General features: G+C 35.7%; 1 protein-coding gene across 1 annotated transcript in view; it reads left to right on the top strand.

Moving 5' to 3' along the window:
* LOC124519917 (bifunctional heparan sulfate N-deacetylase/N-sulfotransferase 4-like) overlaps positions 1-27417 on the top strand; it is a 403122-nt gene that overhangs the window by 13722 nt on the left and 361983 nt on the right. The window contains exon 2 of the mRNA XM_047090382.1: positions 7455-7582. The gene's annotated coding sequence lies outside the window, so the exon portion shown is untranslated. The remainder of the gene's footprint in view (positions 1-7454; positions 7583-27417) is intronic.

The raw sequence follows: 27417 nt of genomic DNA, 5'->3' as shown, positions 1-27417 counted from the left end.
AAGCGGAGCTAGAACCGAGAAAAGCTTACCGCAGATCCCCGGAGAGCAACGGAAACAGCCTGTGGGTCCCTTCACCTGCGTCTAGGAGCAGTACTGAGACTTCAGCAGCCTGCATCGGACCTCACCACTGAAACTTTCAAGTGGAAACGAAATAACTTTGTAATGAGTTTGATGTCCTTCATCCAAGGGAAAACAACCCGTGAGCTGGGAGCCTCGCGGGGCCTCGCGAGACGAAGGCCGGGGTTTGCCACCTCCCGAGGGATTTTGGGTAAGCGCGTTTCCTAGAGCGTGAGGAGAGGCGGCACAGAGAGCGGGCGTGATTGGCTGAGAAGCCCGCTTTTCTAAGCCAAGGTAAACTCAACTGCAGCCGAGCTGGAGGATTTTCATTGGTGTGTGTTAGGTTTCTTTGGCGGTGAGGGTGAGGCTTTTCCCTAAATGTCGGCCGTCTCAGGTTTGCATTGGTGACGTGGGCCTGGCCACAGGAGCCGCCTGCATTTTGTCAATACGGAGGACCTCAATCGGTTGTAAGGAAGTGACAAACTTTTATACAAAATACAAACTTTTATAGCAGGTCCTGTTTTCAGCTCCCCATTTTACCTCTGTTTCTTCAATGACTTAAGTTTCCAAGAGCTGTGGAAACAGTTATTTTTCATGTCAGCCATGCCCCCTGGAGGCATTGTGTTGTAAATTGGCGAAGTGAGGAGCCAGGCTTCTCCACTGCAGTGATTTGCTCTCTTGTTCTTTTTGACCTCATGGGGTTTTATATATTTAGAATTCCTACATTAGTGAGTTTTCATGAGGAGATAAATGTGACCTGTCAATCCTTTTTGTCTAAACAGAAGCTTCAGTGTCAAGTTATTAGAAAGGATATCATTCTTTTTTTTTTTAATGTTTATTTATTTTTGAGAGACAGAGACACAGCACGAGCGGGGGAAGGGCAGAAACAGCAGGAGACAGAATCCCAAGCAGGCTCCAGGCTCTGAGCTCATCTGCACAGAGCACCATGCCGGGCTTGAACCCACACCTGAGCCAAAGTCCAACTGAGCCTCCCAGGTGCCCCATAAGGATGTAGTTCTTAAGAAAAGCATTGGTTTTGCGATATTTGAATATACATGATTGATACAATTGGTATAAATGTATCAAAAATACTTATATGCATTTTATCTCATATAATCATGGATTTATGTAATGTATTTATCAATGGCCTATATAGGCCAAGCAAATGCAAATTTTACCTTGCCTGAGGCTCTAGAATTGAATCCATATTTTATAAAAATCTAGCACAAAAATGTGGATAATAACTGTATCATAAGGTTTGAAGCAACTCAGAGTATATTTTTTATTATTTTACCTTATTACCATTATGAGCTATTCGTTCTTATTTAATGGTTCCTTCTTTAAGTGAAATGAAGAAAAAAAATTGCAACTGATTGATGCTCAGTTTAGCTGATTTCTAATTGAAAATTTAAATTTATGCATTATAACTAACAATTTAATTTAAAAATGAATTTCAGCTACATATTCATGATAGGGAAATATTTTCTAAGTATATATTTTTAAAGATTACTGTTGTCTTTTTTTTTTTTTTCCTAAGTGACTGAAGCCATATTTTTCCTGAGAGCAAATAAGCTTAGACCTCAAAGGATTTTCTTCGGAAGTTAAATAATCCACTTAGGAAGTGAAAACCCACAATGCTCTAATGGAATTTAAACATAGCAAAACCTCTTCTTCCCCCATTCTATCATTAACTGGCATGAGGGATTTTTGATGAAGTTTAAAAGACTTCTTCAATAAATTCCCACAAGCAAGCCAAAGTAAGGACAAAGTGGTAATTTGAATTTTTGAGTTTTAGTTTGTTTGATTTTATATAATAGTTCTGTCTTACTTTTAGCCAGTTTATTGTTTTCTGTAATTTGGCCTTTGAAATAAAACCAATATTGTTGTTTGTTCTAATATTAAAAGTCAGCAAGAAGGGAAACAGGAAAGGCAGAGTATGAAAATTTTAAAACAATATTCCTGGAATTCACTGAAAAATAATCTTTTCTCATTAATATATGCAGGAGTGCCTTCCCAACCATAAGGAATAGGTTTCTGAAATTATTTGGTGGGAATATTTTCAGTTGTGAGTCTTAAGACTTTTTTAGGAGTATTTTCGTAAAATAAACCCAAGTGCCTAAAATAAAATGACAAAGACATAAGTACAAGATCAATGATGTGTTACATTTTCTTAAAATATGAACATCAGAGTCAACTATTTAATGTTTAATTACCTATGTTTACTCGCTGTAAACTTTACAAGATAATCTCACCATAGAGCAGTAATAAAATGCTAGAAGTTTTCTTTTTTTAAAAGATATGCATAGTGAAACTTTATTTCAGTCTTATTCCGTTTTCTGAAATTACAGCTCAAAATCCTAGACTTAGCTCTTCTGGTCTCAGAGCTATAAAGCCTTTTAAAGTAGAAAAAAAAATGAAATGAAATTTCAATAAGGTACTAATAAACAAAAAATATATTAATAAAGATAACTAAATAACATTCAAACACAGTTCTAGGAGAAATAAATAGTTTGAACTATATACCATGCCATAATATTTTCTATTGCTTCTTACACATAGAACTCCTTACTTCCTAAGACTCTTCCTAAGACTTCATTCCTAAGACTAGTTTGAAGATTTGGCTTCTCTTCTTTCTTTCTTTCTTTCTTTCTTTCTTTCTTTCTTTCTTTCTTTCTTTCTTCTTTTTTCTTTTTTTTTTTTTTTTTTGTTGCTGTTGTTTACTTTTTTTGAGAGAGAGAGAGCATGAGTGGAGGAAGGGTAGAGAGAGAGGGAGACACAGAATCTGAAGCAGACTCCAGACTCCGAGCTGTAAGCACAGAACCCACCACAGGACTTGAACTCACCAACCATGAGATCATGACCTGAGCTGAAGTCAGTTGCTTACCCAAATGAGCCACCCAGGCACCCAGAAGATTTGGCTTTTCCACCCAGCTTCTTTTAATTCTCCTGGGGTTTAATTCTCCTGCCCTACTTTCTACTTTAGCTTCTTAAGTCTTTCAACAAGGTCTAAGGTATGCTGTGGTAATAGCAATCCTAAATTTTCATTGGCTTCACTCAATATTTATTTTTGCTCACACATCACTGAGGATGTAAGAAAACATCTCAGAGCATCTGCCCTTATAATTACTCAGAATTCCAGGCTGCTCTTGAAATTATGGCACCTTCACATCAGCATATGTTTTCACAAACAATGAAGCAAGGAGGAGTTGAACTGAAAAATCTATTACTGACTTCCAACATAAGATGCCTCACTCTCTTCACATTAGATTGGCCAAAACAAGTCACATGATCAGTATTTAATTCAAGGGGATAGGAAAATGCAATTTTCTCCAATGCCCAGAAATACAGAAGGACCATATTTTGTTGAATAGTGGTAACATCTATCAAGATTCTTTTTTTAACTGCTATTCAATAATTTGCAAATTAATATAAATTAGAATTATAATTTTGAGGTTGTCTTAAAAGTACAACAAAATAGATATGTAGAGTTTTGCATCAAGGAAGAACTATAGTAACTATAACTTTATCCATACTTCTGCCCTCATGTATTTATAAGTTCTAAAGTAGTTTAGTAGACCCATACCCCTTTCTATAAATAAGAAACTTGAAAGAATAACTTTTTAACTTCCATCAAGGAAAAATATTTTTAAGGGGTGCCTGGTTGACTCAGTTGGTTAAGTGTCCAACTCTTTTTTTTTTTTTTTTTTTTCAACGTTTATTTCTGGGACAGAGAGAGACAGGGCATGAACGGGGGAGGGGCAGAGAGAGAGGGAGACACAGAATCAGAAACAGGCTCCAGGCTCTGAGCCATCAGCCCAGAGCCTGACGCGGGGCTCAAACCCACGGACCGCGAGATTGTGACCTGGCTGAAGTTGGACGCTTAACCGACTGTGCCACCCAGGCGCCCCTGGTGTCCAACTCTTGATTTCAGCTCTGGTCATAATCTCACAATTTATATGTTCGAGCCACTCATCAGGCTCCATGCTCACAGCACGGAGCCTGCTTGGACTTCTCTCTCCTTATGTCTCTGCCCCTCCTCAGCTTGCTCATTCTCTCTTTCTCTCTCTCTCTCTCTTTCAAAAATAAATAAACTTTAAAAAAGAAAAAAAGTTTTAGTTTCCTCACAGAAACTAAAGAAAATAAAATTGTATCAAATTATCTCCTTTGGTCTCATGATATCCATGTATTTTACACTGACGACTACATTATATTTTTCCTTGTGAAAAGAATTATACCAGAAATATTCCTGCATTTTTTTTCTTTCAGCTAATTTCCTTTTTTTTTTTTTTTCTGAAATGTTTTAGAGACTTGGAAAAAAACCTAGTGCTATTCCAGCTTGTAGTCATAATGTCTTCATTTTAACTATGCTTTAATTTTATCAAATTTGAGAGGATTAGGAGTCCCCTATACTGACAAACTTTAAGTAATTGACTTACCCTCTTGCATCATGAAGGTTTCATTCTTTTTTTGTTTTGTTTTTTTAATGTTTATTTTTGAGAGAGACAGAGACAGAATGCAAGTGGGTTGGGGTAGAGAGAGAGGGAGGCACAGAATCTGAAGCAGGCTCCAGGCTCCAAGCTGTCAGCACAGAGCCTGACACGGGGCTTGAACTGACAAGCTGTGAGATCATGACCTGAGCCGAAGTCGGATGCTCAACCGACTGAGCCACCCAGGCACCCCAAAGTTTCATTCCTAAATAGATCATTCATATCAGCCAAAAATATGCTCTATATACCAGCATTATAATGTCCTCTGGTTGTTTCTCTAAGACTAGTGTCTAAATTCCCTCTTCATAGCCAAACTTCAAAAGTTGTTTATAGTCACCACTTCCTTACCTTTCATTCACTCATTTTTAATGATATTTGATATTGTTTTCTATTTTTATAAATAAAGAAAATGGAAGACAGTAGTAGCTTTTTATATTCCCCTTATCCCAAAGCAGCTATTATTATTTTGTTGTTATTGGTACTACTATCACATTTTGATTTAAGAATCTAATGTTTCCAAAAACCACTGTGCTGTTCTTGTTCTATCTCAAATCAGGTTGCAATATTTGCATGGGTCTATTTCAGTGCCCTGGGTCTAGATCTAAGCTCTTTCCTCAGTACCCTTTGTATATGTTTTTGTCACACTAAATCCTCCTTGTGTTAGTTACTGCATCTTTTAGCTACCTTTTAATATCTAGAAGGCCCAGTCTTTAAACATTGTTCCTTTTCTAGAATGCCTTTTATATTCTTGGTACTTGACTCTTTCATAAAAACATTTGAATCATATTGCTAAATAAAATGTAAAATTGAGTGAAACAAACCATATTGAGAATTTTGTTACAATTACAGTCTATCAGTTTAAGTTTATATCATAACAGTGTTGAATCTCTCAATCCTTGAAATAGTTGTATTTCTACCATTTTTTTCAGATTTGCCTTAATGATTTACAGTAAAATTTCATACTTTGCTTTCTATAAATTTTATACATTGAAAAAGATTTATTCCGGGGCCCTTGACTGGGTGGCTCAGTCAGCTGAGAGTCTGACTTGGGCTCAGGTCATGATCTCACATTTCAAAAGTCTGAACCCCGCATCCTTCTAAGTGCAGAGCCTGCTTGGGATTCTCTCTCTGCCCCTCATACTTTCTCTCTCTTTCTCTCTCTGTCTCTCTCTCTCAAAACAAACTTAAAAAAAAATTTATTCCTGGGACGCCTGGGTGGCTCAGTCAGTTAAGCATCTGACTTCAGCTCAGATCATGATCTCATAGCTGGTGAGTTGAGCCCTGTGTAGGGGCTCTGTGCTGACAGCTGAGACCCTGGAGCCTGCTTTGAATTCTGTGTCTCCCTCTCGCTCTCTTCCCATCCCCCACTCTCTCTCTCTCTCTCTCTCTCTCAAATATAAACATTAGAAAAATTTTTAAAAATTTATTCCTTAAAAAAAGATTTATTTCTATTTTTTGTTGCCCTTGTAAATGATCATTTTTTATTTTATTTTACTAAGAAATGTGTTATTTGCTGCTGGATTTTAGAAATGAACTGATTTTTATATTTTATTTTATTTTATTTTATTTATTTTATTATTTTATTTTATTTTATTTTATTTTATTTTATTTTATTTTATTTTATTTTATTTTATTTTATTTTATTATTTTATTTTATTTTATTTTATTTTATTTTTAAGTAATCTCTACACCCAATGTGGGTCTCAAACTGACAACCTCAAGATCAAGAGTCACATGCTCTTACGACTGAGCCAGCCAGGTGCCCCATTTTTTTTATTTTTTATTTTGTATTTTTGTATCCTAAACTCTGTCATTAACTCTATTGGTTTAGCAGTAGATTTGGGGGAGGTTTTCTCTGTGGAGAATTACATCTTATGTAAATAATAAAAACTCCTTTTTATTCCTATATCTACTTTGTTTTTCCCGTGTCTGCACCGACAAGGACCTCATTATTATGTTTTATTAGCTATAATGATGGCAGGCATCCTTGCATTGTTCCTGATGTTAGAAAGAATGCTTTCAGTTTTTCTTCAATCAAGTGTGATATTTGTTAGTTATTTTTGTACATGTACTTACTAAGTTAAAGAAAAGACTTTCTGTTTCTTTTGCTAAAAATTTAATACAGAATGAATGTTGAATTTGATTGCCTATTTTCCTTTATTTATCAATGTAATAAGATCCTTACCTTTTCATTTGTAATATGTTAAAATATATTAGTCACTCGAAGAATTTTGAATTGTATTATTTTCATTGGACTGCATGCCAAGTAAAGACCAGCTTCTGATTGTGAATGCAGAGGCTATTTTTTTCTCTACCCACTATCAAGGTCAAGATTTAAGTTTTTCAATCTGTCTTTTTCTGTGTGGTGGGGGTTTAATTTTCATTAAGCTGTTAAGATTCTGTTTTATGTGGAGTCTCCAATCCAGGTCTGCACCAAAGGCAGACTAGAGGCATGCCCTCCATGTCTTATGCATTCCTGAAAGTAGAAGCTCAAGGTACCAGAGTTTGCAGGAACTCTACTGAAAACTAGCTTTGGTGCTCTTGAAATAAATTTTTAGTCCCAAGATGGAGCCACTCCTGCACAGGTGCAATGTCAGCAAACCAAAACTTAGACAAACTTCATGCCCTTGTAAATGCTCAGCTTGAACACAAACACAATATACCCAGCCAGTCTCCAAACTCTAAGCCACTTTTAGGCATTTGTACCCCAAACAAGGCTGACTATGTGGACCCAGTCAATCAGATATTTTCTACTTGTGTCTTCCTTTTTCTTTGTTCTTCATCTAATAAAAGCTTCCTGTCCTCTGACCCATTTTGCAGTTCTCCAAAGAGAGACTGTCTATTTCATAAAGTGTTAAATAAAGTTTGTTTGTATCACCTAAATTGTTTTCTTTAATATTTTTTTAACAGTTTTTGGTGACAAGAAATGGGATCCAAAGCTGACTGCAAACACCCTTGGACCAAGGACATGCACAGGCAAGATGCCCAATGATCCCTTTGAATTTACTGTTCCTCCTCTTCTTATCTAAGAGCCTTGGGTAAGTCATCCATGGATTTGAGCTATCTATAACTGGATTCATATAATATATTCCATTTTATGTCTGGTTCTTTCATTCAATATCAAAAATTTGATATTCAGCCTTGGTGTTCTGTATGCAGCAATTTGTGTATTCTCATTACTAAGATATATTTGGTTTTACAGATAGGACAAAATATGTTTATTCATTCTTCTGTCAATAGTCTTTGGGCTGTTTCTAGTTACTAGCTTTTATGCATAATGCTTTTATGAAAACTCATATACGTGTTCTGTTGAATACAGTAAAACCTTGGGTTGCGAGTAACTTGTTCTGCGAGTGTTCCACAAGACAAGCCAACATTTCTAATAAATTTTAACTTGATAAATGAGTGATGTATTTCAATATGAGTAGTACATGATGCCAAATGTTTCATGATCACAACTGAGTCAATGGCTCTTCTTTCCCTCTCTCACTGTTGGATTGTGGGTGATTGTCTCCCAGGCTCAGATGCTTGGTCTCAGGCTGCAGTGTTTGGCAGAAATCAGTGATTTTTCAGAACTTTGGAAGGTGTTCACACCTGGAACCAGTGTATCTTTTGTCACTTCAAGGCACCTATGGACGGTCCTTTGCTTTTCCATACAAGAATAAGTTTAGGAATGCTTTGCTTCATTCTGGGTCAGGTTGCCTGCAGATACAGACCCTTTCCTCTGCTGTCTTATTGCCAGTTACATTAAATACAGTATATGACAAGAGTTTATTAATACTGTACTATAGTCAACATCCGTAAAAGCATATACAATGGCTCCCATGCAGAAAAAGGTTGAAAAGAAAGGCTGTAAGAAGGAGATGATTATGGTGGAAGTTAAGAAGGAAATACATCAAAAAGTACAAACATGGTATGGGAATGGCTGAAATTGCAAGATTTTATAAGATATCTACATCTGCATCTTGTCTGCAGAGGAGGAGGGGAAAAAGGCAGGAGAATCCCTCACTTCAAATGAGATTATGGAGATGTGTAAAATGTGGGAAACAGTGCAAAATTTTGTAGAAAAGCACCACACGAATAAGGTTTGTATCAGTGCAAGCGATGAATCTGTTGAAAAACAATGCAATGTCACATTTCTGCAAAATCCTCAAAAGGAGGCAAAAACAGGGGCGCCTGGGTGGCGCAGTCGGTTAAGCGTCCGACTTCGGCCAGGTCACGATCTCGCGGTCCGGGAGTTCGAGCCCCGCGTCGGGCTCTGGGCTGATGGCTCGGAGCCTGGAGCCTGTTTCCGATTCTGTGTCTCCCTCTCTCTCTGCCCCTCCCCCGTTCATGCTCTGTCTCTCTCTGTCCCAAAAATAAATAAAAAACGTTGAAAAAAAAATTAAAAAAAAAAAAAAAAAAAAAAAGGAGGCAAAAACAAGTGTCATTGGATAGGTTCCTTGTTAAAGCTGCAAGAAAAGAAAAGGATTCCATTGAGCCAATAGACACCAGTGATTCTATTAGTGATAGTGAAATTCATCCTACACAATAACCCTCCCTCACACCAGCCATGAAGGTTTTCAAAGGTAAATGCAGGTTGATTTATTTATTTTTCTTTGTATTTTGTATTTTTTTTATTATTTTGTATTATATCACAGCATTGTAATCATTTTTATATACATATTTTGGGTTGTAGAATTAATCATCTGAGTTTCCATTATTTCTTATGGGGAAATTCACTTTGATATACAAGTGCTTTGGATTACAAGTACGTTTCCAGAACGAATTATGGTGACAAACCAAGGTTTTACTGTATGTGTATACTTATCTGCTAGATATACATCAAGGAAAGATATTGCCGTGTCACAAAATAGGCATATATTCTGCATCAGTAGACATCACCAAACAACCTTCCTAGTTGGTTTTACTATTTATACCCCCACCAGCAAGCAGTATATGCAAAGTCCAATAACTTCAAGTCGTCACTGAAGCTGGGTATTATCTCTTTTGGATTTAATATTTAGAGGCTGGGTAATGATTGCAGTAGATTTTAATTTGCATTTCTCTATGGCTAATGAGGTAGAGAACCTTTCATACATTGTTTGGCCATTTGGATATCCTCTTTTGTAATGTCCATTCAAATTATTTTCCAAGTATTGTATACAGTTTTCTATTTTGTCCATTTATATGATTTCTTATATAGTCTATGTAAGCCTTTAACAAATGTACACATTGCAAATATATTCTCCTACTCTGTGTGCTATCTATTCATTTTCTTGATGATAAACAGAAGATCTTAATGTAGCTCTGTTTATCATTTTTTTTCTCTAGAGTTTGTTACCAAGTTAAAATGTCTGCCTACTCCAAGATCATAAAGATACTCTCCTATGATTTCTTCTGGAAAATTTCTTTTTTTTTTTCCTTTGACATTTACATTTATTTTCCATCTGGAATTGTTTAATATAATGTAAAGTATAGAAGGTAAGGCTGATTTTTTTTCTTAGATGTGTATCCAGTTGACCCATGGCCATTACTGAAAAAATCATTCTTTCCTAATTTTACTACAGGATGAACATTGTATCAGGTCACTATATATTTTTGAGTTTGTTTCTATTTGTTCTATTCTTTTCCATTGGTCCATTTTTCTATACCTATACCAAAACACACTGTTTTCATACTGTAGGTATGCATGTCTTGATTTTGATAGCATAAGTCCACAAGCTTTGTTATCGTCTTCTAGATTATCTTTCCTAGTTACTTTTTGATGTTTTTTTTTAATTTAGATACAATTTGCATGTGCTTAAATGTTAAAGTCTTATTTTCAGTTTGATGAGTTTTAACAATTGTACATATCCATTTCAGAATCACCCAAAACAAGATATACAACATTGCAGTTATGTTCCTTGCATTATTTTGATGCAGATTCCAGGTTTCATAGTCAAAAGTATTTTACTATATATCTATAAAAGAAAAGCGTTCTTAAAAACTAAACCATAATACCATTTTCAATCCTAAATGTGTTAACTATGATTCCATAATAATATCTAATTGCAAAAACTTGATTTTGAATTAAAAACATACTTTCTTCCCTTAGAGGTCATGTTCTAGAGAGTTAGAGCAAATACATGCAACTTTTCTCAAGATCGGTTCCACTGTGGTTGCAATGAAGATTTTTAAAATGTCTGTCCTGCCTTAATCACAGATAGGAACGACAAAATATATAAAAACATTGACAACCGTAAATTGCTACATATATATATATATATATGTGTATGTATATGTATATTATGTATATACATATACATATATATGTATTTATATATGTATTTATATATATATGTATATATATATATTTATTTATATATGTATTTATATATTTATTTATATATATATATGTATATATATATGTATTTATATATATATAAAATTGTCTCCACTAACCTTTTCATTTTATATAAGCCAAACAAAAATTAAGGAGGTTAAATCTGCAACTTTTGAGTTCCTCCTCCCTTTCTTTCTTGATGAAGCCACGTCTCTCTCCTTGGGCAGAGGCATCTTTTTTGGTGATGGAGGACTCCTCTTCCATTCTGGCAGACCTCTCGTGAGAATGTCTATCTCTCCTCTTTCTTTGACTGCTTTCTGATCATTGCTAAAATCAAGCTCACCTTATTTACCACACATCATTTTCCCATTCTGGCATCTCTGTATATTTTTTGTGATATCAACATTTGCTTCTTTTACCCAGATATAAAACCCTGACGGTATGAGTGAGGGACAAGGCCATGGGGCTCTTTTCTCTATAATTTATGATGTTCGGGTTTTGCAGCATTTCTTAAGTCTGTAGGTTGATGTCTTTTGTCAATCTTGGAGTTTTCTTGGCCATCATTAAATATTGTTCTGCTTTGTTCTCTTCCTCCTGTCCTACTGATACTCAAATTAGAAGTATATTAGGTCTTTTTTTTCTTTCTCCTCATATGTCTCCCATCTCTTTTTCCTATTTTCTATCCTTTCACTATTCACACAGTTTAATTGGGATATTTCCTATTGGCCTTCACTTAAAGTCACTATACCTTTCTTTTGCTGCATCCAATTTGTTATTAGACTCATCTATTTATTTCTTAAGTTGTAATTGAATGTGTAATTAGTAAAAATTATGTTGATTCTTTTATGTTTAGAGATTCCACTTCTCTAATGAAATTCTTCCTTATATTATTTATTTTCTTAAACTTAAATCATAGTTACTTTAAAGTGCATCCTTAGTAAATAAAATGTCTAAGTCTTCCTGGGTCACATTTTCTTGTCATTTATTTTTCTTGGTATGCTGAGTATTTTTTTTAATGATTGTGGGACATTTTGCATTAATAATTCTAAAGACTGAGTAATTTGTATTTTACTCTGAAGAGGATTCATCTTCCTTCTATTGAATAGCTTGCATGGGGATGAATACCTTAATCCAATCAAGAGCTGATCTACTCATGGTGTGTTTTTACTAAAGCCCCTTTCCTTGCTATGTCCTCCCATTTTATTTTTAATCTCTTCAACATTTTAAGGGTGTCAACAATTATTCCCTTTAGCTTCTTTGCTTCTTTCTCTCTGTAGTTTAAGAATTCAATAAATTCCCTAAAGAAAAATCAGTGGATTTTTCCTCATTTCCCTATGCCTCAATTTTTCTGAGATCTTGGGCTCTCAAGTTTTGGCTGCCATTGTATTTTTTTTTTTTTAATTTTTTTTTCAACGTTTATTTATTTTTGGGACAGAGAGAGACAGAGCATGAACGGGGGAGGGGCAGAGAGAGAGGGAGACACAGAATCGGAAACAGGCTCCAGGCTCCGAGCCATCAGCCCAGAGCCTGACGCGGGGCTCGAACTCACGGACCGTGAGATCGTGACCTGGCTGAAGTCGGACGCTTAACCGACTGCGCCACCCAGGCGCCCCTGCCATTGTATTTCTAACCTCTACTTTTTATCCCCAGACTTAATAAAATTGCTGAAAACTCTGCTAGTTTCCATTTTCCTAGTAACAGCTCTGTCTCTCACTTCATAGCCTTTTTGCCTTCTCCAAGAATTGGCAAAAGCACTGTGCTTACAGCAGCTTATAGAATATCAGTCTGTCTTTCCTTGCTTCCCTCAAATCGTTGCTAGCAATTCTAGAAACAGATTTTTCTTTTGCATTTTAGCTGGCCTTATTTTGTTGCAAGCTGCTCCCTCATATCCAGAAGCAAAAATTTCATTTAAGCTCTTTTAAGATTGTTACTTTTGATTTTTTGTGGACTGATCAGTGGCATGGAGGTAGAAAATTTAAATTTTTAAATGGAAGTGAGGATGTTAGCTACTCTGTTGTCAATAAAATGAATTGAATTGCAGGGGGAAAAATATGGCTACTTATAGTTATTTTTACCCTACTTATTTCTTGGCCATGTTCTAGATAATTGAGATTGATATATAAATAAGACACACATTGGGGTGCCTGGGTAGCTCAGTCAGTTGAGTATCCCATTCTTGATTTGGGCTCAGATTAGGATCGCAGGGTCATGGGACCGAGCCTCTTGTTGGGCTCCATGCTGAGTGTGGAGCCTGCTTAAGATTCTCTTTCACTTGCCCTCTGCCCCTCTTCCCTGCTTGCATGCTCTCTCCCTCTAAAATAAAATGAAATAAAAACTTTTTTAAAAAGACCCATATTAAGTCAACTTGTAAAATTAGTGAATAGGGATAATATAATAATACATATATAATATATAATAATGTATATACAATAATCTAATTCTACATAAATACTTTATAATTCTCTTTTTTGTTTTCATTTGACTATATTAATATATTTTCAACTTCATGTCAAAACTATTTAAAATAACTACATATATTTTGATAACATCAAAATTCAATACTACTTCTTATACTTGTTTTTCTTTAAATTTCTAAATATTTTCTGCCTTCTCTAAGTCCTGTCTTGATCATAGCCTCACTTTGTAACATTCTCAATGTCCCAGGATATGGCATAGATATGTAGGTAATTTATTCTAATTTTCTCTTCTTTTCATTGACCAACTGTTGAAACACAGTGTCCTGTTCTAGGTCAAGCTCAAATTTTACTTCTTTTTAGGACCTTTACTGTCCTTATATAAGCAATATAAAAGGCATCAGGCTCATATACACTCATTGAATTTGGGAGGGGTTGCATTTTTGGACATGATCTTTTTAACTAGATCAGTTCTTTAAGGGGCCCTCATAGCATGATCCTCAGAGGAAAAAGTTTACAGCATAGTACGAGTATTTGGGGAACAACAAACTTACAACTGCTTTCATCATATTTTCTTTCAACTACCTTTTATTCAGTTCTTTGGCCATAGTGCCAAGTTGCTCTAAATTTCCTGATATCTTTCATATTATGAAAGTCCATCTACTAACCCTAATTTGTATGATAATCTGTGCTATTTATTTTCTCAATCACTTTCTAATAGGTCTTTCAACATCTATATGACTTCCACTTTAATATCCTGTGTGATACACCTTTTATTTCTTTTCAACAGGTTAAATGCATCACTCACTTTCCTCTTGTCAGGCATATGAGTCAAAACTTAATCAAAACAAAAAAGAAATGGCAGGGGTACCTGGGTGACTTAGTTGGTTAAGCATCCGACTCTTGATCTCAGCTGGGGTCACGATCTCACGGTTCTGACTTTGAGCCCCACTTTGGCCTCTGCACTGACTGTGGAGCCTGCTTGGGATTCTGTCTCTCCCTCTCTCTCTGCCCCTCCCCTGTCACTCTCACTCATGCTCTCTCAAAAAATAAACTAAAAAAACAAAAGCAAACAAACAGGCAAAAAAATAAATGGCAGGTAAACAGATTATAGTGGTGTAAACCATATTTTATAATAATCACAATTAAGGATAGCAACTTAGAACAAATATTGACTGAGAGATAAAAACAGAATAACAGTCAAATAAAATCACATATTGTACTATAATAAATTGTTCTATTTTAGTATATGTGAAATTATCATAAGCATTTCAGAAACAAGTAGCACTATAATAAACCAGCAGAGTGACATAAATGACACATCTATGTACAATGCTTGGCATATCCATCAGTAGATGCTCAACAAACTTCAGGATGTTATTTCATTCTCCCTTAGGTAGGATTAAATGCTTTCTCAATTTATGTTCATAGCATTTAAATATATTCTATTATGACACTAGCCTGGAAGATCTGTGAATTCAGGAGTCACAACTAACTTGTTCTCCCCTGCATCCAAAGTGCTATTTAGTATCTGTCATGGCATATTTTTTAAAAACAGTTATTTAGTTTTGAGAGAGAGAAAGACAGAGAGACAGAGTGTAAGCAGGGGAGGGGCAGAGAGAGAGGGAGACATAGAATCTGAAGCAGGTTTCAGGCTCTGAGCTGTCAGGACAGAGCCCAATGCGGGGCTTGAACTCAAGGACTGCAAGATAATGACCTGAATAGAAGTCAGATGCTCAGCCAGCCGAGCCACCCAGGCACCCCAGCATATGTGTTAAGTATTTTTCCAAATAAATGAATCAACATTCAGCATTTCTTCACTTAATTAGGAATTCCCCAAGCCTAGAAAGGGCTTGATAACAATGAATATCCAACTAATATTTATTAAATTCATTATTTCAGATAACAAGCATTTATTTAGTCTTTGTTGTCTGCCATGAACTGTACTAAACAAAATGAGAATTACTGACCAAATTGAAAATATATTCACCACCCTCATGTCTGCCTGTTCTCTTCCTTCCTAATTCCATCATCTAATATTTTTCTGTGTCAAGAAAAATAATTATTGAGAAGAGTAGTTTAAGAAGACTATGAGATAATATTAATGCTCCTTGAAAATAATTTATGTTTAAAACTTTTATTCATCTCTAATGCTAGACGTAATCCTCTTTTTTTTTTTTTTTCAGATTACTCTTCCATTAACAAAACACACGTTCAGAGGATATAAGTATTTAGAGAGTGCTTGAGAAGATTGAGTAGGCAAGGTCCCAATTTGCATTATATAGTTTTTTTACTCCTAGGGTATTCCCTTTGTATACAAATAGTTACAGACTCTATTGAAAGAAGACATTTTCAGTAATTCAGGGATGTGTGTTTGTCACTCATCTTGGGTGGGGATGTCTGGAAGAAGTAAGAAATGAAGGAAGAATCATAGTAAAAATGACAAGAAAAACATGTTGAAAATTCAGTTACGATTTTAGGAGATATGACATTTAAATGCAATAATTTCCTGATTATTTTAAGTTAAACCTCTCATCTCTCACTCAAATGCTTTCTTTCTCTTGTCTAAAATGTTTTTATTCGAGCACAGTTGACACACAGTGTTACATTTTAGATGTATAACAGTGATTCCACAAGTCTGTATGTTATTATGCTACACTCACCACAAGTGTAACTACTATCTGTAACCATACAATGCTATTACAATACCATTGACTATATCCCCTATATTGTACCTTCTTTCCCTGTGACTAATTCCACAACTGGAAACCTGTATCTCCCACTCCCCTCTACCCATTTTGACCATCAACCCACTCTCCTCTCTGGCGACCTTCAGTTCTCTGTATTTATGAGTCTGTTTCTGCTTTTTGTTTGTTTATTTACTTGTTTGTTTGATAGATTCCGCATATGAAAGAAATCATATTGTATTGGTCTTTCTCTGTCTGACTTATTTCACGAAGCATAAATACCCTCTAGATCCATCCATGTTTTTGCAAGTGGCAAGATCTAACCTTTTTTTATGTCTGAGTAATATTCATTCCAGTGCGTGTGTGTGTGTGTGTGTGTGGGTGCATGTGTACGCACGCGTGTGTGTGCGCGTGCGTGCTATCTTCTTTATCCTTTCACCTTTTGGTGGGCACTTAGGTTGTTTCTATATCTTGACTATTCTAAATAATGCTGTAATAAACATTGTGGTATGTATATCTTTTTGAATTAGTGTTTTAGTTTTTTTTTTTTTTTTTTTTTTTTTTTTTTTTAGGGTAAGTGCCTAATAGTGGAATTACTGGATCATATGCTATTTCTATTAATTTTTTGAGGAACCCCTATACTATTTTCTGTAGTGGCTGCACCAACTTATATTCTCACCAACAATGCATGAGGGTTCCTTTTCCTTCCCATATTCTCCAGCACTTGTGCTTTCTTGTCTTTTTAATTCTAGCCATTCTGATAAGTATAAGACATATCATTGATTTTGTATAGGTTTTGATTTGCATTTCTTTGATGAGTAGTGATGTTGAGTATCTTTTCATATGTCTGATTACCATCTGTATGTTTTCTCCATCAAAATACTTTTATGTCTTTAAGCATAAGATCTGTGTCTCCGTATTAAAAACATGAATGCATGGTTGTTACCTAGAGACAAACAGTAACTATGCTGAAGAACATCTTTTAAGCTTACATATACAAAATATATAATATGTATTGTTTTTATTTAAAATAAGATACCGACAATGTAGATTCTTTTGAATTACATTTATATAATATGTTCACGTCAACACAAACTTTTACCACATTTTTAATTAACAATATATGATTCTCATATATTTGTTCATATTCAAGACTTTTCCTTTAACTAGAGGAGTATTATAAACAGGTCTACATTAGAAAATAACTTGCAGTTTTGTGAAGGAGGTATTACATAAGTAGAAACTCAGAAACTGGAAATGAGGTAAGATTAGAAAGGTATTTCACAGGCAAATCTGATAAAGTTAGTGACAGACTAGATGCTAGGGATGGGGGAGACTGAGGAGGAAACAACGGGGTTTTTAACAATGTGGGAGCCAAGTAGAGCATAGCAATGAGTTTAACCAGAATAGGAGCCACAGATATGGACAAATCAGAAGGCATGACATGCCTCCAACCATCACAGAGTTGAAAGAACCTGAACAAAGTAATCCAAAACACCAAAGGGAATGAAAGTATGTTTTTCACAATCATATATAAAACTCAAGACTGTCTACTTTTTATATTGTTCTTTGAAAACACATAGTGAAATCCGTAATATCGTAGAATGCCATTAATTAATTTATATTTATTGAATTTCTATTTTCCCATTTAGTATCCCTTCCCAGTGCCACTCTGATTAGAACAAACAGTCAACAGTACCAGAGGAATTAGAAGCCCTGTTCTTCAGGGACATGTGGAGTCCCTTATTTTGTCAAATTCAACAGATCCTCTTGACTGTTCCTTGACATGTGTGATTAATTGCCAGGAGTCACTTTATTCTCAGCATCTCCCTCACCCGTGTTGCTCAGGCTCTGCTCTCCAGCTGCCACATCGCATCTCTCAGAAGAATTGAAATATGCCTTTATATTTAAATTTAGTCCTTGTGATCAGGCAGAACTTGTCACATACCTGCCATCCTCACCTAATAATAGGCAAGCGTGAGTGAGTACTAGGACTCCTAGTGTATATTTAATACACTATCCATTGCGTGAAAATACTGATGTGTCTCCTGGAGCCTGCATTGATGCATACATTTGTTTTCTGTTATGCCCACTCTCTGCCATCTGACAGTTCATTAAACCCAGTATTTGGTTAGGTAATGTTTGCTATTCTTTCTTGTATATTTACTTCAAATTGGAAAAATCAAATTTAAAAACACCATCCAACTTTCAAGATTCTTATACATAAAACTTACATAAAACAAAGAATAGTCAGATAATAGAAAGGCAGTGAGGGTAAAATCAATAGTTAACTAATTTTAAATGGTACTTCAGAGCATCTTATTTTTTGTATTTTGGAAAAAAAAAACTCATATTTTAAATTAGCCACCCTGTCTTGGGACAATTTCAAGAAGCATGAAAAATGAAGTGTTACTAAGATTCAGTCAATGCTTTAAAATTTTCTATTAATGATAGATAATAGACATAATAATACAGATAATAATACAGGATGCTATCAATGCTTTGTATTTGGCACAGATACCTTTATTTAATTCCAAATTAGAAACAATATTCCTAATTTTCAAGATGCTCATTAGGTTTCCAAATTAGAAAATGGTATTTCTCCATTTTTTAAGTTTGAATGTACGTGTGTACGGTTGTATGTATGTATGTATTTACCCTGAGGGAGAGAAAGAGCATGCAAGCATGTGTAGGGGTGGGGTTGTAGTGGGAAGGGGAAAAGAGAAGAGGAGAGAATCCCAAGCAGGCTGTATGCTGACAGCACAGAACAGGGCTTAATACCAAAAACTGTGAGATCATTAAGCTGAAATCATGAGTCGAATGCTCAACAGACTGAGCCACCCCAGTGCCTTGGTATTCTTCATTTTTAAACATGGAAATGGCACTTGATATCAAGCCTAATCATTTCACTTTTTTTTTAATATTGAGTTCAAGAAAAGGCTAAATATAGAAGAGGCATCTTAGCCTCCATGTTATACATAATTATTTCCTTTTAGTAACCTTTTGAAATTAAATTTTGTATATTCATTCCCTTGTGTACATTTCCTGCTATATATCTAGAAGAAAGCCATGGTGTCAGTGATGAATAGAACCAGTGACCTATCCTTCTCTACAAGAACAAGATATTCTCTCTTGAGAGAACCTACTCTGAATTCTGTGTTTCAGTTCCCTCTCGTAGCTCCTATTTCTCTGCTCAGCCAGCATGTTTTCATAGTAGCAGATTCAGATTCTTCTCAGGAAAGAAGACCAAAAGATCGGTGTCGAATTAGCCACATTAAATGCTCTGATCAGACTCAAATATAATGTTCAAGAGTATATTTGAATTTATCAAATATTTTTTTAATCCATAGTGCTTCTTTTAGTTCAGATAGAAAGCTCAGATCACTTCTTTTTTTACATTAATGAGAATAAAGTACCCTCTGCCATGCAAGGTTATTCAGGTGCCTTTTCCAAATTTCAGGTATATTTTCTCTCATGTATTCATTCATTTATTCACTCATTTCTTAGTTAATTCAATCATTAGGGATTTTTCCACAAGCATTGATCCTTAAGTGTGAATACAAAAATAGTCTATAGAAATGATATACATTGACATAGAAACCAGTTATTGATAATTCAATGTATATTTTAATAGTCTAATCTTAAAAGCTAGTTGAAATTTTAACAAATTATGAATATTTCTAAAATCCTTCCTTGAAAGAAACTTGATTCTTTGGCTCAACATTTTTTTCCAGTAAAACAGTTAAGAAATTTCATGTTAGATGTTTGATCTTTTAGATCTTCCATCCATAGCAACTGAAAGATAACACTTTGTAATTCAAAGTTATTTATGGAAATATTTCACTGAACTAGTGAGGCTCTTATGGTATAGTCACAAAATAAAGTTATTTTCTTCTCTTCCTATTCATTTAAACCTATTCTGTGAGAATAGACTTTCCTGCCTTAGATGAAATATTTGACAGCTTCTTTAACTCTTTGGTTGTACTGTTTTCATTCAAATGAGAAGGATCTCACCCGACTAATTAAGAAGGCCAGTTCAGCATAATAATTAAAAACTTAGTGTTGAATTCAGTTCTTAATCTTATTCCTTTCAACAGAGGGAGACTTCCAGTAGGGAAACTTGCAGAAGGAAAGGGCTGAATGCATGGCTTCCTTTCTATTTCCTGCATAGGTTACTGCTCTGCTCCCATCCTCACTAGGCTGTAGTAGGCTACTCTACAATTAAAGAGAGTGGGAGATTAGTGAGAAAAGAGGTAAAGGGCAGGAATTTTGCTACTTGACAGATATTAATGTTATTAGGCATTGAATTTCTCTGTGATTTTAAGGTCTTTAAAGCTAACTCTTTCTTGAAGCACATTCACAATGCATTTTCACCTGTCTAGTCATTTGTAATATCCTCAAAAGTTCTTGATTTTGTGATGTTTGGTTCACTCAGTCTTTCTCTGTTGGAATCCCCTTCTTAAACTTCCTCCTTTCACTTTTGGGCAAAATTTCTTTAAGTTAGGTTTAGTGACTCTCACCTACTGTAAGATAAATGCTTGTGAATCCTTTGTTCTGGTAAATTCTGGAATTCAGTTTATTCCTTTTAATTTTTTAATTAGAACAACTAACAAGCTATACTCTTTCTGGGTGTGGATCTGACACCAATTTCTATGCCTCATCCCTCTAGGGGGTTGTAACAAGTCAAAGCTTTTTTTTTTTTTTTAATCTTAGTGCAGTCTGAAGTTCTACCATTAACAGAGACATTGTTTTCACATATCATGTTTCATCAAATTTAAGACTGCACTGATTTAAGATGTGCAGTTAATTTATATTCTGCCATTAAGAGACAACATCAGTTGAAATACATGCCCTGATTCTAAAGATGTTAGAATGTGAACAGTGGCACATGTTAGAATTGCTGAAAAATGGTCTTGGCTTTCAGAAGTGGGGGAAAATCACTGCTGACAATAGATTAAACTGCCCTCATCGCTGTTGTGGGAAAGCTGTTTTTGCTATTGCTACAGTGGTCTGTGGGTGGAATCCTACAGACTTTGACAAGTTTGACATAGGGATACTAAGAGCAGTAGCAAACAGTGGAAAAGGGTTAGAAGCAGGAACAGCTGTGTCCCCTAGACTGAGAAATAAAAGGTCTCTAGACAGGTGCTAATAGCTCACAGTTCTCAAGTCAGCCTCTTGCGTAAAGTTATTGAACCTATTCTCCTTTCCCCTCAAATCTAATGGCTTGGCTCATTCCCTAGCTTCCTCCTTGTCTTCTCTGCAACTTTTAAAAGTCACTATTCTTCAGAAGCCAGGCAGAAGTTATGGAAACACCAGAAAACTTCCTCTGCCTGCCTTGGTAAGAAACCTGGTTCCCCATCCTGAAAAGGGACAGTTAACAGGACTTCTTAGGGCAATGCATCTGATACTTGTCTACCAAAGTACTCATATTTGGAGGGTAAATGCAGGCCTGTGGCTCAATTTCTTTTTTTTTTTAATTTTTTTTAATGTTTATTTAATTTTGAGAGAGAAAGAGAGACAGAGCATGAGCAGGGGAGGTGCAGAGAGAGGGAGATACAGAATCCGAAGCATGCTCCAGACTCTGAGCTGTCTGCATAGAGCCCATCGCGGGGCTCAGACCCACGAACTATGAGATCATGACCCGAGCCAGAGTCCTACCCAGGTGCTCCCGTGGCTCAATTTCTAAATTTTGAAGTATATTTATGGAAATTTTGAATCTATATGCTTGTTTTGAAATTTACTAAATTTTTGGAAGTTGATAATTCTGGAAGAAGTGCCACGTTATTCTGGGTCGATGTCTTCTTTCTTTTTAATTTTTTTTAATGTTTATTTTTGAGAGAGAGAGACAGAATGTGAATGGGGGAGGAGCAGAGAGAGAGGGAGACAGATCTGAAGTAGGCTCCAGACTCTGAGCTGTCAGCATAGAGCCTGACACAGGGCTCAAACTCACAAACCTCGAGATCATGACCTGAGCTGAAGCCAGAAGAGCCAACCAGGCACCCCGCGTTGATGTCTTCTTAAAGCTCCTCTGTTTTGCATTAGAAGAAATTATGTCAATCTCAAACATGTTTCAGTTGCTCCATTTTTTTTTTTTTGAACCTAGAGGATGTATCACCTCTTTCATAAGTCCTTCTTAGATATTCCACCACCTAATTTTGGGATATAGTAGCAGTGGGCACTTACTAGGGAGAAAGAGGGAAAGATTCTCATCTGAATATGAAATAGCTATTTAATTTCAATAGCTTTGTTACCTTTCTAGCTAACACTCCTTGTGTAGTGGTGCATATGGAGGCATTCATAATTTTTTTACATGTTAAAAATACTAGCATGCTTATTAAAAAGTAACATTTTATTTATTTTTATTCAAGCTTCATTTCTGAAAACAGGAGTTCTTACAAATAGTATCTCCATATTGATTGGCCTTTGAGTTCTACCTTACCATTTCCATATTTTCATGCTGACAATTACAAAATCCTAAAACCTAGAAACACCTTCACAAATAACTATTCATAGGGTATTAATAGATTTGCATTACATAAATGCAACCTAAATTAGTTAATAAAGCTAAACTAAAAAAAAATGTTTTTTAAATCGTTCAGATTTTGGCTCAACAGGACCCTATAGGAATTGGCTGCCCAGTGTTGAACTAATTGAAAATAAGAACACGTAACAAATGTAAATAATAAATCCTATAGATTATGATAATTTATGTACAAACTAAAATATATAAAGTACAAATGTGTTCCAGGAGCATATTAGAAGGAATTTGCAAGGTTTTTAAAGAAAATGTTTCATTTACCTTATTTCTTTCTTGATTCCTCTATCTGGGACAGCTCTCCCATCTCCAAGACACATAGGTCTACACTTTGACATCCCCTCCTATCTGAATGGAATCTTTTTTTTTATTTTTTTAAATTTTTTTTAACGTTTATTTATTTTTGAGACAGAGAGAGACAGAGCATGAATGGGGGAGGGTCAGAGAGAGGGAGACACAGAATCTGAAACAGGCTTCAGGCTCTGAGCTGTCAGCAAAGAGCTGGACGCGGGGCTCGAACTCACGGACCGCGAGATCATGACATGAGCCGAAGTCAGCCGCTTAACCAACTGAGCCACCCAAGCGCCCCTAAATGGAATCTTAACAATGAAATAAAACAATGTGATTGAGATTTTGTTGCAAGCATCTTCCATAATCCATATACTTGTAGTAATCTCTCTGACCACCTTCACTCACTGTCTCATTGTATTTGATACTTTTTTCAAAGGTGGTCCCAGTGACCGACCTTATCCACTTTCATTTCTCCCCACTTTAGTATCTAACTCCAGACTCTTTCATAGATATTCAATAAATGCTTGTTTGTTGTTGTTGTTGTTGTTGTCTTTAATCAAAATGAGGAAGAAGGCTCAACAAACCTTGGTGACTCTGAGATTAAAGGTGAGATTGAGGAGGAAATGGCTAAAATGAGAACAGAATGTTTTAGTCCTTTGCAAGCAATGTGTTAGGGGGATTTTTCCTCCCTCAAGCTCAAGACCCTTTATCAAATTAATCTCAATATTGTATGTACTCATTCACTAAGTAATTACCAACTCTTTAATATGTTCTAGACTTGGTGTGTGTGTATATGCATGTGCTTTGAGGGATGAAAGTTAGAGAGGAATGATGAAAGGATAAGGGGATGGAAATAAAATCTTCAAGTTGAGGAGTAATCAGCCACATAAATAATTAAAATATATATGAAAACAATGAAACAGAAGTAAGTAACATGTGCTTTGGGAGCATAATAGAGGGTCAAATTAATGAAATCATCATGACCCCACTGGAATGTGTTAGCATCCATGAAATATTTTGTAGGAATTTGAGAATGACATTGTGTAACTGTTGCCAAAACTGTTTTTCTTTTATTAATGAATAGCTAATATGGCAGAAGTCTTCAAGATTAGAACTGTGATCCCTATACAGAAGAAGGGATCTACATGAAATCAAGAAAATTATAGAACATGGAGCCTTAATGAAATAGGGCACAAAACCTATTATCAAGAATTGCTGAGTGAATCAACCCTATAGAAAAATAGCATTTTTTAATGTCAAAAATTTGAGTTATTTCAGGAGGAAATAAAGAGGAAATATTTGATAGTATCTACTCATCCTTTCAAAAACATTGCCATGGATATTCATAAGATAGCTGAGTAATCATTCAGTGGGGTGTTGACTTCAGATAAGACGAAAAACTAGTACTATTGCTTAACATGTGTCATGTATTACACCATTTTCTTCTGACAGTTCTGTGAGATACACAAATGAATATCATCCTCATGTTACAGATAAGGCAGTTGAAGTGTTTAAGTGAGTAACATTTCTGTGTTCCTAAAGTCTGGCTCCAGCGTCTTAACTATTTTATATTTTATTTTAATTTTTTTTTATTAAAAACATTTTTTTAATGTTCATTTGTTTTTGAGACAGAGAAAGACAGAGTGTGAATGGGGGAGGGTCAGAGAGAGGGAGACACAGAATCTGAAGCAGGCTCCAGGCTCCGAGCTGTCAGCACAGAGCCGGACATGGGGCTCGAACTCGCGGAGTGTGAGATCATGACCTGAGCCGATGTCGGATGCTTAACTGACTGAGCCACCCAGGCGCCCCTTATTTTATATTTTATACTGTCTGTTTGGAAACAGGAAACACCTCATAAAGATAAGCTGGAAATTCTGTTAAAGAGATCCCTTAGTGTTCAGTAAGTTCAGCAACTAATCATCTCCCTTGACATCTTCCTACACAGTTTCTAAAGTAGGACATAACTATGAAATCCTCAAGTTTTGAAAGTAACCTAAAGTCTTCTGAAATCTATTGATAAAATGAGAACAAGGCAAATATTTTTTTTAATCATTATAACCAAGGAGCTGATTCTCAACAAGTATCCGATAGAAGCACAGCCTAGATTCTACTAGGTTATGACAGGTGCATGAAGATGCAGGACAAAGGATGGGCAAAGCAAGCTGAGGAAAGCAAGCTGTGTAGCAAAAAAACTGGAATAGAAAGGGACTAAGAGAGAATTTCTCTCTCTCTCTCTCTCTCTCTCTCTCTCTCTCTCTCTGTGTGTGTGTGTGTGTGTGTGTGTGTGTGTGTGTGTGTGTGTGGTGTTTTTGTTGTTGTTTATTGGTCTCTGCTCCTAAGTTTTGCTGGAAAACTTTGGTGAGAGAAAGTGATGCTTAAAGATAAATTTTCTGTGGAATATGTTGTATACTACTTTAAAGAATGTTACAATAAAGATCTACTGAATTCCTCAAGTCTTTAAGAGTTGTCCTTGTAACTCAATAATTTTTTAATATGACATCTCAGAGATTAGCCATTATGGTGACCAGTTATATCTACATTAAATCTAGATATCTACGTATTTATCTATCTATCCATTTATCTACCTACCTTTCTCTCTCTCTTTAGAGAGAGAGAGAGAGAGAGAGAGAGAGAGATTGTTTAGGGCATATACCAAAATATTTTATGTGAGAGTGACTCTAATATAAAGTATTTATAAAATGAATGAACATACTTATAAAATAAATTGAATACTGAGCTCTAGATAACAATATAAGAAAATATCTGAAAAGCATTTTAAATTGTATTATAAGAAAATGGGCCTAAAACTCAGCATCAATCTTAAAGTCCAATGAAATGGTTTCTCAGAAAGGCATTAGAAACTCAACAGAAAATTATCCTTTAGTTTTATATAAAAAGCTATGTGGTTATGATCACTATGCATCAAGAAGGATATGATGGAACCACAAATGGCAATGAAAATGAACCAATATATAAGGGAAGGAAGATTACATCAGGAAATAGTAAAATGAAGAACTAATTTAAAATGAAGAATTAAAATGAGAGAGAAGGAGAACAGAATTTGAAAATTATGGTTGTGAAACCATGAGTAAGTTAACCTCAGAATTATTCACCAATGTCCCAAATGCAGTAAGAGGTCCTGTAGTGAATGACTATTGTTTTACTGTCCAGCCAACCATGTCGCTTTCTGGTAACAGAGCAAGCACCTTTTCTTTTTTTCTTTTGAGAGAAATGTCCCTACCACTCACTTATCAGTTCATGCTATTAGTTTGGGAAAGATGAGGGATTGGCTCAGGCTCGAGTCTTCCCAGAAAAACTCATCCAACTCAATCTGGACCAATGAAAGTCAATGATGAGAAATTGCTAGGACCATTGTGAAAAGTAAATTCACTTTCACTGAAATATTTAAATTAATAGAATATATTTTAGTAATTTTTGGGAAGATAGCCTACATAAGATTGAAGCCATCAAAAAAGAATATCCAATTGGGATGGGGAGAGAAAGAGTGTGCTAGTGAATTCAGCTGATAAGAGCCAGGTCTATCTCAGGGATTTTTAGGTATATGGGCCAATAAATTATTTTTCTATGTAAAATAGTTATAGGTAATTTTCTGTTACTTTGAACAAAAAGAATAAATGCACACTTTGAAGTCCAAGTGAGGATATTTGAAAATAGTGTTGGTTTGAAACCTCCCTGAGTGCAATCTGAAACCAACTTCTATATGTGAGGGCAAAGGCAGATCAATGAAAGAAGCAGACCACCCAGACTGAAAGGTGGCAGTTTTAATAAACAAAGGTACTTACTGATGACACTTGTCTTGAGCACAAGACGAATCAATCTCTGTACCTACCCACCAAAATCTTACCAGTTTAAATAGAAGCCTTAACTGAGTTAAGTCACACACCCAAGTCCAGATGGCCTCAACACCACATTTATATCTCAAGACTGCATCCTTTGAGCAGCTTCTGGTAGCAGAGAAGGCAAGCAGAGTATGCATTCCAAGAACACGGGTGGGGGTGAAGAGCCTCCAATTGCCTGGGTCCAGTTTATGGGTCAGCTAGCAGTCACATCTTCAAGATCTCCTCCACCACTCCAGCCCTTGTGACTGTCTCTTGCAATCTCACATGCACCTCCCTCCTGCCTCTTCTGCAATGTATCCCTGAGCAGTCATCAGAGGGTTTCACTAGCGTGGAGGTGGCTCATTGGCGTCTATCTGGCTGCATTGGAGGCAGACTCCACAGCAATAATATAGGAAACTCAAACTAAGACAATAATTCCCCAAATCAGTGACAACTTTTTCCACCAAGTGCTTCATGATTTAAACCATTGATTTATCAAGTCTCTTAGGCTGGGGGTTAGATCATTCAGGGCATTTACTATGCCCTCGTGATTTTATAAAGATGACACCTTAGGAGACTGATCAAGTATGAACACAGAACATTCTGTTTGGATAATGGCACAGGTGCCTCCTTGTAAGGCAGTAATAATGTCCAAAGCTATCCTATTCTGGAGGACTGCTTTTCTCATTAGAGACATTATAGTGTTTATCAAGGACAGGCTTCATTGTCTATCATTTAAGGTTTGCTGCATGAACTCGGTAAGGGCTTCTATGTGTGGTATAATGTCCTCTAGGCCAATGGAG

The sequence above is a fragment of the Lynx rufus genome, unplaced genomic scaffold (assembly GCF_022079265.1).
Source record: "Lynx rufus isolate CCGP_SWC_20201006 ecotype Redwood Valley unplaced genomic scaffold, mLynRuf1.p SCAF_3, whole genome shotgun sequence".
NCBI classification, from domain to species: domain Eukaryota; kingdom Metazoa; phylum Chordata; class Mammalia; order Carnivora; family Felidae; genus Lynx; species Lynx rufus.
Note: the sequence above shows the minus strand (reverse complement) of the source record. Positions and strands in the feature narration are given on the sequence as shown.